Source organism: Xenia sp. Carnegie-2017, unplaced genomic scaffold (genome assembly GCF_021976095.1).
Source record: "Xenia sp. Carnegie-2017 unplaced genomic scaffold, XeniaSp_v1 HiC_scaffold_19, whole genome shotgun sequence".
In the NCBI taxonomy this organism is placed as follows: domain Eukaryota; kingdom Metazoa; phylum Cnidaria; class Anthozoa; order Malacalcyonacea; family Xeniidae; genus Xenia; species Xenia sp. Carnegie-2017.
In genome coordinates, this window is record NW_025813481.1 from 12,247,433 (window position 1) to 12,260,948 (window position 13,516).

The 13,516-nt window shown below is 32.8% G+C and overlaps 2 long non-coding RNA genes across 8 annotated transcripts; both read left to right on the forward strand.

Moving 5' to 3' along the window:
* The first annotated feature begins 5,369 nt into the window (after nucleotides 1–5,369).
* On the forward strand, nucleotides 5,370–12,131 carry LOC124438191. Of its 7 annotated transcripts, XR_006945999.1 has the most exons (8): nucleotides 5,370–5,519; nucleotides 5,697–5,754; nucleotides 5,866–5,982; nucleotides 6,917–7,018; nucleotides 7,302–7,368; nucleotides 7,866–7,929; nucleotides 8,266–8,349; nucleotides 10,014–11,441. It is a non-coding gene; the product is annotated as an uncharacterized LOC124438191 (long non-coding RNA). The 7 variants fall into 7 exon arrangements; XR_006945995.1 differs by having other exon boundaries at nucleotides 5,507–5,519; nucleotides 5,697–5,982; XR_006945998.1 differs by lacking the exon at nucleotides 5,370–5,519 and adding an exon at nucleotides 11,511–12,131 and having other exon boundaries at nucleotides 5,638–5,982; nucleotides 10,014–10,064.
* A 426-nt stretch (nucleotides 12,132–12,557) lies between these two features.
* Nucleotides 12,558–13,419, forward strand: LOC124438210. The gene is made up of 2 exons (XR_006946019.1): nucleotides 12,558–12,855; nucleotides 13,030–13,419. It is a non-coding gene; the product is annotated as an uncharacterized LOC124438210 (long non-coding RNA).
* The last annotated feature ends 97 nt before the right edge of the window (nucleotides 13,420–13,516 follow it).

The following is a 13,516-nucleotide window of genomic DNA, read 5'->3' on the forward strand; positions in this document are numbered from 1 at the left end:
GAGAAAACCAATTAAATGATTCAATTATTGATAATGAAGATACAGGAAGTGAATGTAGTTTTATTTCAAGCTCAAAGAAGAGAAAACAATCACATAGTCCATTTCTTGAGTCAGCAGCATCTGCCTTGAACCAGTTGGCAAAATGAGCAACATCTGCTCCTGAAGACCAGTGGGATATTTTGGTAAAGATGTGGCACATGCAATGCGTGGTCTGGCAGATAAAGATATACAAAGACGATCAAGTTTGCCATACAATCGACTATTTTTCAGGCCACAGAGCCCCACGGGCTCAATAACAACCATTTAATCAAGCAGATTAATCAATAAATAATCAGTTTCAACCACGTTTTATTAAACTAGGGTATTTTAAATGAACATGTTTCAATGATTAAACTTCTACATCAAAATAACTTACACATTTGTTTTTGAGTCTACTTTACTGGATTTATATATATATAAAGGGCAACATCAACCATCAAAACAAGTTTTCATATATTTTTTATATTCAAACAAGGTAAATTTATTTCTTTGTTATAATTCTTTAGTTTGTCATTGTCCATTGAAAATCAACTGCCCCTTCTTCAAAGAAATAGTCTTTAAGAGCATTTTTGATTTGTCTTGCATGAATTGATGATGGGCGGGCACCAGCATCTGGCTGGATGTCACATACTTCATTTTCATTGCCTAATTGTGCTCTCCAAGAACCATTCACAACATTTCCTAATTCAGCTTCAAGGTCCATACATCCTGGATGTGTGTAAAACTGGTCCTTCTGACTTATCAAAAGGTAATGCAGTGCCATACAGGCCCTCACCACCTGCATTGCATGTGAAACATCCAACTCCAATGTTCTCAAAATTACATGTGAATCGACTACACATCAATACAAATGCATTTTGGACAATTCTTTGTGTTCGTGAAAGTCTATAGTTAAAAACTTTCTCATCACCTATTGCAGTCCGGTGTGGATATGGTTTCATTAGATTTTCATTCAAAGCAAATGCCTCATCTCCAAGCAGAAAGTAAAGTATAGGCAATAATGTATCTCTTAGTTCTTCAGCTTGTGGGAAATAGCATGTCTTGCATATGTTTTTAAGGTGACTGTCTTTAAAAATTCCTCCATCTGACTGGTTGCCAGGGGCTCCAAGATCAAATGAGATGAATTTAGCATTTGCATCTGCAATAGCCAAGAGGACTATGCTAAAATGTTTTTTATAGTTAAAGTACTCAGGGGCTGAGTTTGGAGGTGCACACAAATTGATATGTTTACCATCAATGGCCCCAACTGCATGGGGAAAGTGCCATTTGCACTTAAATTCATCAGCAATGTGTAACCATTGTTGCTTTATTGTGGGTGGCTTTAAATATTCTTCCTTCAGCACATTATACAAAGCTTCACAGACCTCAGGTACAATTTTTGAAATAGATGAAACTGATATTCTGAAACTGTACATGAACCTTCCAGTGCCAGCACAGAAAAAATTCTGAGTTCAATTACTTCTCGTAGTTTCAAGTCATCTTCAAAAACTGGTAGATTTGATATTTGTGTTTTAGGAGATTCTAAGTCCAGTGACATTCATTTTGTGTAATATTTTGTAGATGAACCTTCCACTCCCAACACAGTCGAATTTAAAAAACGTTTTCTCACAAAGGATCACAAAATTAAACAGAGCGTCCATGAAAATTTGAAAAGGTAAATCTTTTTTATCGCTTTTATGTCAATTTTGACTTATTTGCCACGAGGAAAAGGCATCGAATATCTTCACTTTTCCACATTTGCAGTTTTCCTTGGCTTTGTGGCAAGTATGGTACAGCACGTCCTACTTATGAGTTGAATTATCGTCACATGTATCTTGAAGTTGACGAATCAAAGACTGAGGATCTTTTAAAGCAAGAAATCGATGACAAATTTGAATAGAAAGCTTCAGATTACATCGAATTACGTTATGTTGACCCACGTAAGAAAATAGAAATGCAACAGCTATCCAACAATGTTATGGTAAGTCGAGATGATGAGCCCAATAGATCAATTTATGGCGCGTTGACTTTGTTCTGCTGTATGATGAACAGCATTACGTGTTGACTTGCGCTCATGTTGGTTACTTAAAAAGTATTCTCAAAGGGCGAAAGCGTGATTTATACTGAAACTTTTAAATATTCAACTTAGTTCGGAGTAAGTAAATCAGTTCTTATAAAGTACTACTTCAAGGTAAATGAAGTATCTAGTTGCACAAAATCTAGGAAAAGAAATTGAATTTCGGTAAAACGCCTTCCATCATGTCTTCCTATGATAAGTTTATTTGTGCTTGGTTTTATTGGCTTTCATAAAACCCGAGTTTGTGTGGCATTGTTTGAATTTTCAATGAGTTTTGCATTCAAAATCATATTGCAAGTTGGGAATGAAATCATGAAAAGAAAATAGCTTTTGGTATGTAAGAGGAAACGAAAGCTTCACTCACCTGGCGAGATATATTTTTCTTGAGCAACATAAACAACTGCAGCAACACATTGTTGACATATACCATGCTCAAATCGTACAGGATTTTTACACATCCAAACAGGTAGAACCAGTCTCTTGTAATGCTAGAGAAGCATAATTATTGATATAGATTTATACATTATATTTGCTTATTTGATTGTTCAAATTGGACAGTATATGGTTGAATTTTCAACTTTTGTATTAGATATATTGCCTGCACGGATGTAAATGCTGATTCCCTGTTATTATTGCAAAAAAAATTTTCGTTAGGCTGATTGAAAGAAGACGGAGGACTAACAAATTAAGTGTCAAGGGAAAATTTAAAAGTGGTTGGTTTACCTTTGGAGAAGCAATACATATATTCAAAAGCGGTAGATATTCTGACGATAGTTCATAAACGCAACCTTCTACGGAACATTCAGGATCTTGGACTACGTTTGGAAAGAGTTGCACCTAAGCGTTAATGGCAATAAAACTGATTTTGAAAACTCTCTTAAAGACACTGCTTCTGTTATTTCTGACCTCGTTTATTAAAGTCTGTAGCCAAATAGCAATCCCCAAAGACGTGATCTTATTTTGCACCGTAGTTGTATAGACAACCTAAATGCAAGCCCCAAATTCGTCAAATCAAAAGATATTTTGTATTAAGTACAGATGACAATAGCTACAAATCATTATACCTGTTTTGAGTCACATTCAAACCATATGCAAAGTACAAAAAAAGACCCAATTTCGGGCTCGTGTTGACTTCAAACTTCCATCGAGAGAAATCGGAGACTTTTTCATTTCTAAATAAAAAACAAGGTTTGTGAATATTCTATGAAATTTCCTGATTATTTGTTTTCAATTTAAAGTTTTACCTTGATAGCTTATTCACGGGTTTCCTTACTGCAATTCCACATTGCAGTGAGTTGATTTTAGATGATTGTCCTTATCATCATGTGAGCTATTAACATTATGAATATCTGCATCATAGATTCTATTTAAAGGATCTGTGTTACGTGATTTCCTGTTATCTAAATCCCTTTCACCTTTAGAAAGTTGACCAGTCCAAACATCAACACCAGCTGCCTGTTTGGAAGCATTAGAATCATGAATATCAATAACGTTGTCATTTGCTTCTTCATTTATAGAAATGATTCGTTGATTTTGTGCAGTCATTTCTATCATGCTCTTTTACACCATCACCATGATCTAGTTGAGTTGTTTCACATTGTTCTGCCAGCGACTGCCTACGAAGATCAACGGTCAAGATGTTTTGAGAGATTCGTTGGCTCGCTGAAGAAAACCTTGTTACATCCGGACTTTGGACGTTTTCATAAACTTGAAAACCATCGAAAGAGTTCTTGAAGCAATCTAGAAGTGAATAGCACAAAAAATCCAAGCTAAACAAAATGATGATAAAACTTTGCGACATTTCATTTGCAGAAATATCTGCTCATCTCAATATAGAGATGCTAACAAAAAATTACTTAGCTCTCCAAAAAGGCCCTCGATAAGATTTTTCAAGAAAAGCGTAATCCTCAATTTGGGAATTTACATTTTGGATGCCTAGACATTTGGCAACGCTAGGCTCAGAAAGAAATCTTGACGGGAAAAAGAGAGTCTTCAACGGTCCATTTTTTCTTAAACCATTTTGTCGAGATACGGGACGATCTTGTGGTGGTTTATCCGGGAGAAGACTACGAACATATTCTATTGCTAGTCTTGTTTTCAACTTGCAATGGCTGTTGGGGTTGGTCGTCTAAAGAAAACAAAACAGAAATGTTATTTTGTAATTAGCAATCGGGTTTGTCGTTTGTTTTTAACTTTTCTTTGTACACTACACTTAAATGTGTAATCAATAACCATTAATCAATCATTGATTATCGTTTTCTGAGACAAACCGTGATCGACCTGTAATTCTTAATACTGAAGAGTATCGTAGTGTAAATGAAAATACATGCTCACTTTTTTAATCATATGTTTGTTTGGTCGTATATTTTTTCGTGAATGCTTTAGTTTAACATTAAATGGTAGATCATGTGGACCAGTTTTTGTCGCCAATTGTGTTTTTGATGGCTCAGCTATGATCGTCTCTTTTCTTGCGTCAATGCAAAGGTATTTACTGGGTTGCTGGAAAGAAGTAGAAAATTATTCCTTGATATATGTTTTCTTAAAACTCCACGAGAACATAGTCAAATCTATTTTATAACATTAGAACAAAGTAAATACTTTACAGTGCCAGACTGCGAGTTTCAGTTGGGTGGAAAAGCAGCTGATAAAATTAAGTGACATGCACTTTGTTGTTAATGTTAAGTTAAAAAAGATTTCATACAACAATAGAATCAAGTTGCCAGCATTTTGGTATAAATCATATTGTATGATGCAAATGACCAGCTTTCAAAATTCGAACAGCTTGCACACTGCAGGGCGTTCGTAGCGAGTAGAATGAGACTTATTTATTAAATTCAGGATTTGAACAAAGTTATTTTCCAGAATGCAGTCTATATTTAAGGTTTTAGAAGTTTGTAGATTCCGGGGACTCTGTAGCATGTGCATAAAAAACTGAAGGAAGTCACGGTCCATTCCTATCTCGAAATACGTTTTTCTTAACAAAATTAAAATCGACTGAAACAGAACATCTCTCCTTGTACCCAGTGCATGGTATTTCATCTGTCGTTATATTTTATAACTGTTTGGGACTCTTACAATTCATTGACTTGTTATCAATTAGGATCATGGGATTGAGACGAAAATCTTCACGACCATAATTAAAGATAAGTTAGGTAAGGTAGCTGGTAAAGGCCGTTGAGTCTTCAGTGGTCTGGGGACAAGTAAGATGATTACATGAATCTTAATTTTTTTATATGGAAACATCGCTTTTAAATGTTGTTTAAATGTTAGCAATAATATAAATAAATATTTACGAAATGAACTTACATGAAAATAGTTTTATAACCATTAAGCTAGTTAAGTAAAGGAGAAATACATTTTTATAGGTTTTGTTATCTGTGGATTTTACAATGATTCATAGTTTTTTTATCATCAACCATTCAGGGTGAGTCGGTAGTGACAGTATGTATTGGTTTTATATTTGTTTGCTCTCAAAGCTCTTCTCTTGGTTTTGTACTTATAATATAAATAAAATTAGTAAATATTTACGAAATGAACTCACATGAAAATAGTATTGTAATCATCCAAGTTAGTTAAGTAAACGAGAAATATATTATTATAGGTTTAGTATATGTAGATATCACAATGATTCACAGTTTGTTTATCATCAACGCTTCAATGTGAGTAGATTTGAGATATATGATGGATATATATGGGTTAATGTTTTTTATAGATCAAATTTCCTCTCTAGGCCTTCTTGGTTTGTTAGTTTACACCAATCATTTATGCAGTTGAGGAACTTGTGTTTGATTGCTGTGGATGGCAGACGTTTATGGCTGTTCAAAAGACATCAGGCCATGGAAAAATAATAAGTTTTATTATCGACTGAAGAAAGTAACTGGGGACAAGTAAGATGAATGTTTTGAATTTTTTTCAAATGGAAACATCTTTATTAAATGTTAGCAAAAATATAAATATTTACAAAATGAACTTAAATGAAAATAGTTTTATGCAGGTATTGGTTAATGGTTATAGATAAAACTTCCCCTTCAGGTTCTTTTGTTGGTTTTGTGCATATTAGCTTGTAATTATTCAAGTATGTAATTTATAATTAAATTTGAATGAGATATAGTGAGATAAGTTGCAGTATGATATTAAATGAAAGCTTGAACAAGGGCTACAAAGTGAAGGCTTATTTTAATTGGTGGTATCACCTGACATGATTAATGCAATTTATACTAATATCCGCTATTATATATAAAACAAAAACAAACAAACAACATTTGTATACTGGCCAGTATTAATCCCCACCAGGGGGGTTGACTGGTCCGCTATTATATATATATCCCTCTATACTTGTAATTTAATATTGTCTGATGATGTCTTGAGAGTCAAGATGAAACGATACACTTTTAAATATATATTTCTTTTTATGCATTAAATGGCTCTTTTAAAAGTACTTTGCTGGGCTTTGATATTTACATTTAAAATTTATACTAAGATAAAAAAAAAAATGCCATGACATTAAACAGTCCACTAAACGAATGTCCAAGGTTAGACAAAAATGATGTCATGGGTAATTGTGGGATATATTTCTGGAAAAACATTGGAGAAGTGTTTTAGGATTTGTTTGTGATTATTTCTTTGAAGCTCAAGGAAAAGTGAATGAATTTATGTGTAAATTGTTGGTGATTGATATGAAGGTATCAAGCACTTGTGATATGTTGAAAATGAAGACTTATTTAGTTGAGAAATTTTAATCATTTATTATGTGCTATTATTTTGTTTACCAGTAATTATATCGAACTTTATTAAATCAAGTATTTGCTTATTTAATTTCAGGCCCATTCTCCTAAAAACATTCCTCTGTTGTGAAAAAATGCTTTGGAAAAATTCGCACCCTTGCTGGCCAGAGTTGGCCAAAGATCATATTTTCACCTAAAGGTGCACCTGATTTTTGTATTATTGAAAAGAGAATTCCTTACATAAGTTCACCTAAAGCTATTTCTTACTAATAGTTTTCATTGACACATTTTGTTATGCAATCTGAAAACACCTCAACTATCTGCAAATGGGCTCCAAAAAAGTATATAATCGTTGGTTTCCATTATTATTATGCTAAATTCATGCGTATTTTTCATAATTTGGACACAGTCACTGAATGAAAATGTATCTGCAATGAGTATTTTTAATGTTTGTTTACAATTACTCATTACTGTCTATCTAGTTTGCACTAATATTGAGCTGTACAATTTTCTGGGAGAGGTCTCACTGGTCTGTTTGCAACATTGAAGGTGAGTTATTTTATTTGTCCAAGAAATTAGGCTATGCAAAACAAGAGAGTGGCAGACATCATGTCTGTGATGACACTCTATGCACTGCCTTTATATCATATTTCTTATTTACAAAAAGTTCAAACCTTTTTTCAATCCCCCACAAATAATAACAATTCTTTTGTTATTATCAGGAGTTCAAAGTATAATGATAAAACAAGTTGTCAATCAATGAATTCAATGTTTCAAAATATTAATATTGTTTAAACAGAATTTAAATATCAGGTCTTGAAGCATAGATAAATGGGATCAAACATAACTCATATTTCATCGCAATTGCCGGATGGTCTCATAACAATTGCGAACTGTTAAATTTATGCATACTAGAAAGTTCTTAGCCTGTGTTAAAGTGACTGCAACTCCACTTGTTTCAATCTTTTTGCATCTCTTGTCTTACAGGCTTCCCACGTGTACGCAAGCGTACCAATTTTTGTTAATGCATTTTGTCAAATTCACAGAATGTCCGAAGTTTTTTCATGAGCAAGGTTGCAAGGTCAACAAAATGGTGACAGAAACGATAAAGTAAGGATTTTTTCTTGCTGCCCAAGCCATTATCCAGTATGATATAAAGAAAATTCCAATTAAATAATTTAAGAAACAGTCCATTCATAAACAATTTGTGTTTTGCTATAGGTAGATTTACGCAAGATTTATTGGAATTAATGTTTATTTGTAATAACTGTTTATTTGTAGACAATACTTTTTTCAAACACATTTCAACTTTACGATTGTGAGCATACTGAAATGCAATCATTTACGAAATCTGCTTAGAGAAATCTCCATAAAGCATGTTTTTCCAGCTATGATCTTTTGAATTTGAAATGCTACATTGTAAAAGAAATATTTATTTCTCTCAAGGTCACGAGCTGCAGAAGAAGGCATTCGTGCTGTCAGACGGAAGCAAAAACGGTGAAGAAGTGGAGGTTGTTGAAACTTTTCAAGGTGAGAGAATTTTTACAAACATAGTTGTGACATGTTTTTTACTGGATAAAAACTACACGTTGCTATTCTAGATTGCATTTGTGAATTCTTTCAATACCCTAATAACCATTTTAAGAACATTTCACGCGTCAGGCGTTTGATTCAATCGCCAATAGTTTGTATTGGATTTTTCTATAAGATAGAAAGTTAGTCTCTTGGCGACTAAATCGAACTTCCAATGCCTAAATGAAAAACTCTTAACATTTTGTTATTACCTTTATACAAAACAAAAGACTTCACAAATTCAATTTATTTTTTTTTTGAGCGTAACAGTCTTTAATTCCATGTACAAATCCCCAATTTCTGTTTTTAACACATATCTTTCAGTCTATTATTAGTTACAGTTAACAAAAAATAATTTTGAACATTTACCAGGAAGAATTCGATTAGAATGATAATAGGAAAGTAAAAATAGACAAATTCTTGGTATCGCTAGTATCGAATAAACAAAGATCTTTTTCTTGTTATTTTAAATAGCTGCATCTTAAATAGTTATGCAATGAAGTGTGTCATAGACACGCGTAATATCATTTACCATTTGAACATTTACCAGGAAAAATTCGATTAGAATGATAATAGGAAAGTAAAAATAGACAAATTCGTGGTATCGCTAGTATCGAATGAACAAAGATCTTTTTCTTGTTATTTTAAATATTTGCATCTTAAATAGTTATGCAATGAAGTGTGTCATTGACACGCGTAATATCACATTTTTCAATGAATTCTTGTATTTTAGATGAACGGACTACTCTAAATTCTAATACTGTATATCTTACATGCCAATACCTTTAAGGTTTTTTTCTTCTCATTAGGTGTTGCATGGTAGCTCCTTGTTTAATTTGGTTGTCAAAATTTAGAATCTCATGTTGTTTTTTTTTAAATCTAGTCGACTGCAATCAATGGTTAATCACAAACATTAAACAGTTATACAATAAAACGTTTCATTTGCCGTGATTACAATAAGCGGATTGTGTTTTGATTTATGTTTTTAAATATCTTGGTAGAGATTTGTACGGAAAAAAGTAACTTCCAATTACGTTCACATTGACAAAGACATCATTGCCTTAATGAGTTTAAGCTGTCTCTGATTGTGATAGCTTCGTCATAATTGGTGAAAGTAAACCATTGCACTTAATTTGTTTTAAATCAAGTGTATAAAGATGAAACTTGACGATAGTAGTCTTTTCTATACCTTGTTATAGCTACCTTGTTGCTGTGACAAATTTTTTGTGATTTTGTTGTATTGTTGGGTAATCACAATTTTTAGAATCTGTGAATAATAAGCTTTCCCCTAAGATGTAGCTACTTTGCTACTATTATGATAAATATTTTTGTTTCGGCAATAATTTGTAAAAAAAAACACTCTTATTTGGCGTGCATCAAATGATTATCGTAGATTTTTGACGATTAACTTCATACAGTTGGATGTTTTAAAACATTGATACAAGTAACGTTTAACAAGGATGAGTACAATTTCTGAAAATTTTCTTCCTGCGTATGTTTCATTTTTATAAATTTTCATCTATGTTAAGGTTAATAATCACGGAAAGGGTTTTGGGTTTTTTCTGAGTCGAATTTTATTGACTAAAATACTGTCACACGTTTGGTGACTTTTCAATTGACAGAACGTTACGAATCTAAAGGTGAAGGAGCGGAATATTACCCCGACTATGAAAGTAAGTTATACTATCAAATTTTTGTATAAGGCACTTATAAATTGTATCTTCCATACGTAGTGATATACTTTCTAACATTCAACATATACTCCTTGATTATGCTTTTCCTTGTTATCTCGTCATCTCAGGATATTTTACTTCTCCTTGCGCCCCATATTTTTAAGCATTTTCGATTCAAAATCCCTTCATGAGATTGTTCGTGTAAGATAATAATAATATCCATAATAACTATAAAAATAGCTTAACAAGCATTTGTGCAAACTGAACGATTTTCCAAAGCTATAGTTTACAAAGTTTAGGTGTTGAACAACACAAAATAAGTCAGTTTTAAGTTAATGTCGTCGTCACAAAAGAGCTTTTGACAATTCAGATCAACCTTCGGCATACAAGTTTCAGGCACCGCCGGGGATCAATAATTAGGGGGGGATCATATTCAATAATAACCAAAATAATTTTGATACACTTGGCGAAGCAAAAAAAGTCAAAACATGATAAGCCTTTTGGATTTTTATGTCTTCCGAGAGGTAGCGGTTTTTTCCAACCGAATTTCTATGCGCGCTTTGTGTTTGGTGAACTCTCTTATTGACGATTGCTTCATACAAAGGAAGGATTTTGGTTTTCAATGAATGCCGCCGATTCCTTCAAAAGGCTTGCAACTTCATTGACTGATGTTATAGGGCGAGCCATTCGTGAAACTATTACGAACTCTGCCGAGGTAAGCAGTACATTTGTCTATGGCAATTAAATCAAACTATATGTAACTCTGTGTATAAAGTATCAGGTATTGCTTGTTGATTTCCTACAATTTCCATAATGGCGATAATGGAAAAATACCTATTCAAATGTGCTGCTTACCTTGGCAGAGTTCGTAATAGTTTCACGAACGGCTGGCCCTATAACATCAGAGAAATATTTATATAATTATTCTTTTACCGAATTAAATATTCTCCATTGTAAGAATGAAAATCCATAATTATGTTATGCTTGAAATATGGAGTAGATCTGAAACAATTGAACTTTTTGCAAATACATGTATTCTTAACAAAAGTAGTTGTTGAGCAGAACATTGTTTTGTGAAAATCTTTGCTGTTAGTAAAACAGCATTGGAGCTTTTTATCTTTATATTTTTTACTACATGTCTTAGGTCATCTTACACAACGTTTTGAGAATGCTTTTAGATCCATTCAATTTCAGACATCTCATCGTTATAGAAACAATCTTCACTTGGCATAAAGTCTTTTAGTTGTTTATCTCTTTGAAGACTTCTCATATTCTTTGTTTCGTATGGTCATGCAATATCCTTATATATGTTGATAAGAATTATTTATAAATAAAATAATGGAACGGTGTAATAAAGAAGATATTATTTTTATTGTACTTGCATGCTGAAAACAATTGTTTTGTGTTGACGATTTATAGGATATATTTTGAGATATTCTCACCTAGGTTTAATTCACTACCAAAGTTGGGGACAAGTAGCAAGGCTTCACGTGCCGTCCCTGATTTCGACTGATTGCTACAACACGCGCAACACTTCCAAACTTCCAGCCCGAGTTTGGATCGCCCCTTGGCGCGAATAGATATGATGATGATGACTACCAAAGTTTATTCATCATTACCAATAATGATATTTAAATATAATGCGGTTATGAGTTGTTTTGATACAAAACCACTGAAGCCACGACGTTTTGCAGGTTGGTATAATATTACAGAATAATGATTAAAGATGACTGTTAGTGGTTGTTTTTGCATAGGTTGCTAATCAGTTAATCACTATGACTATGTAGGAAGCAATGATGTAAATGTACATTTGTGCCACTGAAATATAATTAATTGATAGATTTTGCACTTTTCTTTCTATTATTATATATGTATATCTGCAAAGTTATGATACCTGAGGTTATATACGTGTGTATTAATTTTTTAGCAGTTAGATTTTCCCTTGTGAGCACAGTTAACCTGTCTTGTGTAAAGCTAAACGATTGGTTGTAAAATACAGTATTTGTATTTATTTACACGTAACAATTATAATATAAGCATTACGCTTCTTAGGCATCGACAACGAAATTTATGTATAGCGCTGATGATGCTTGTATAGGACAGTTTACTCCTCATTTGACTCTGAAGATGACTACCGCTAAGGTTGTCGAAACGTCAGTCAACAACAACAAAAGCAGTCCTTCTCAGTACTATACCAACCTGGACGATCGACATTTACAAACATGTAACGTTACTCCCGGGTTCAAACCATTTACTTTATTACGATCACATTTAATGTTCAACTTCAATGTCTATGGTCTACGATCTATCTTACAATGGTTAAACTACTTCTATATATACAAGATATAACGTATGGATTTATTTGTTTCTTTACTAAATGTGGTTAATTTGCAATAACAGAAACTATTAGGAACTTTAAAAAATATTGTGATTATTGCACATAAATATCTCTTAAAATAATCATTTAGTTAGTTATACTTGACTTAATTATTTACTAATTACAGGAAGAATATGAGAGCATATCTTAACACATATGTCACGGAGAAATTTTAAATAAATTAGGCGCAAAGGAATTGAAGTTTGTTGTCAATTATCACTACTTAGAAGAAGACAATGGAACCGAATATGTCTATTTGGTAGAATGTGACAGACCTTAGTGACTTAATGCATGTATGTTTTGAATTCTGTATATTGCCGTTGCAAAATTTTTTAGTTAGTGCACATCCTGTAAAACTTGAAGAAGGCAAGGGAAAGAAAAGCGAAGCTGTTATTGATTACCCTGATCTTAACGGTAAATAGCTATGTAACAACAAACTAATGCTGTGTACGTGTCACTTTTCTTAAATATTCTACCAAAAACCGTAATCTCTCCACTTGTATCTGGTGCATCATTTTCTAACTTTTGCAACTGAAAATAACGGTTCAAGCGTGTGTGATAGTACTAGCAATAGTCAAAAATCTTTAGACGAGATTAAAGATTTGCCAGATATACAAAAATAGTGAAGAGTACCTACGAATCATGGTGATTCAGAGACTTTGGCATATTTTTATCGTATGGTAAAAAGAAGCTTATAGCTTATTATGTTGTCAAACTTGTAAAGAACACATATGCGATAGTAAATATTGCGTATCCTTTGCTTTAAGTCAGCAAATGCTTTCAAATCGTATACATTAATGCTGAAATTTTGATTTTAGGCTTGAGTAAAACTGTAAATAATGTGCATTAAATGTAGAAAGTATTAAAAGGAAAACATACTATAGTAAAAAGTAAAAGTACTGCGTACCATTCGAAGGCATAACCAAATACCTATAGTTAACATAATTTTTTGAAAATCCTCTTTCGATATGGTAAAAATACGCTCAGATTTTTTCTAGTAAGACGATCTTACACAGCAGTCACGACGAAGTCAGTATGATCAAGTTTGTTTGCAAAATATATGACACTGTCGTAA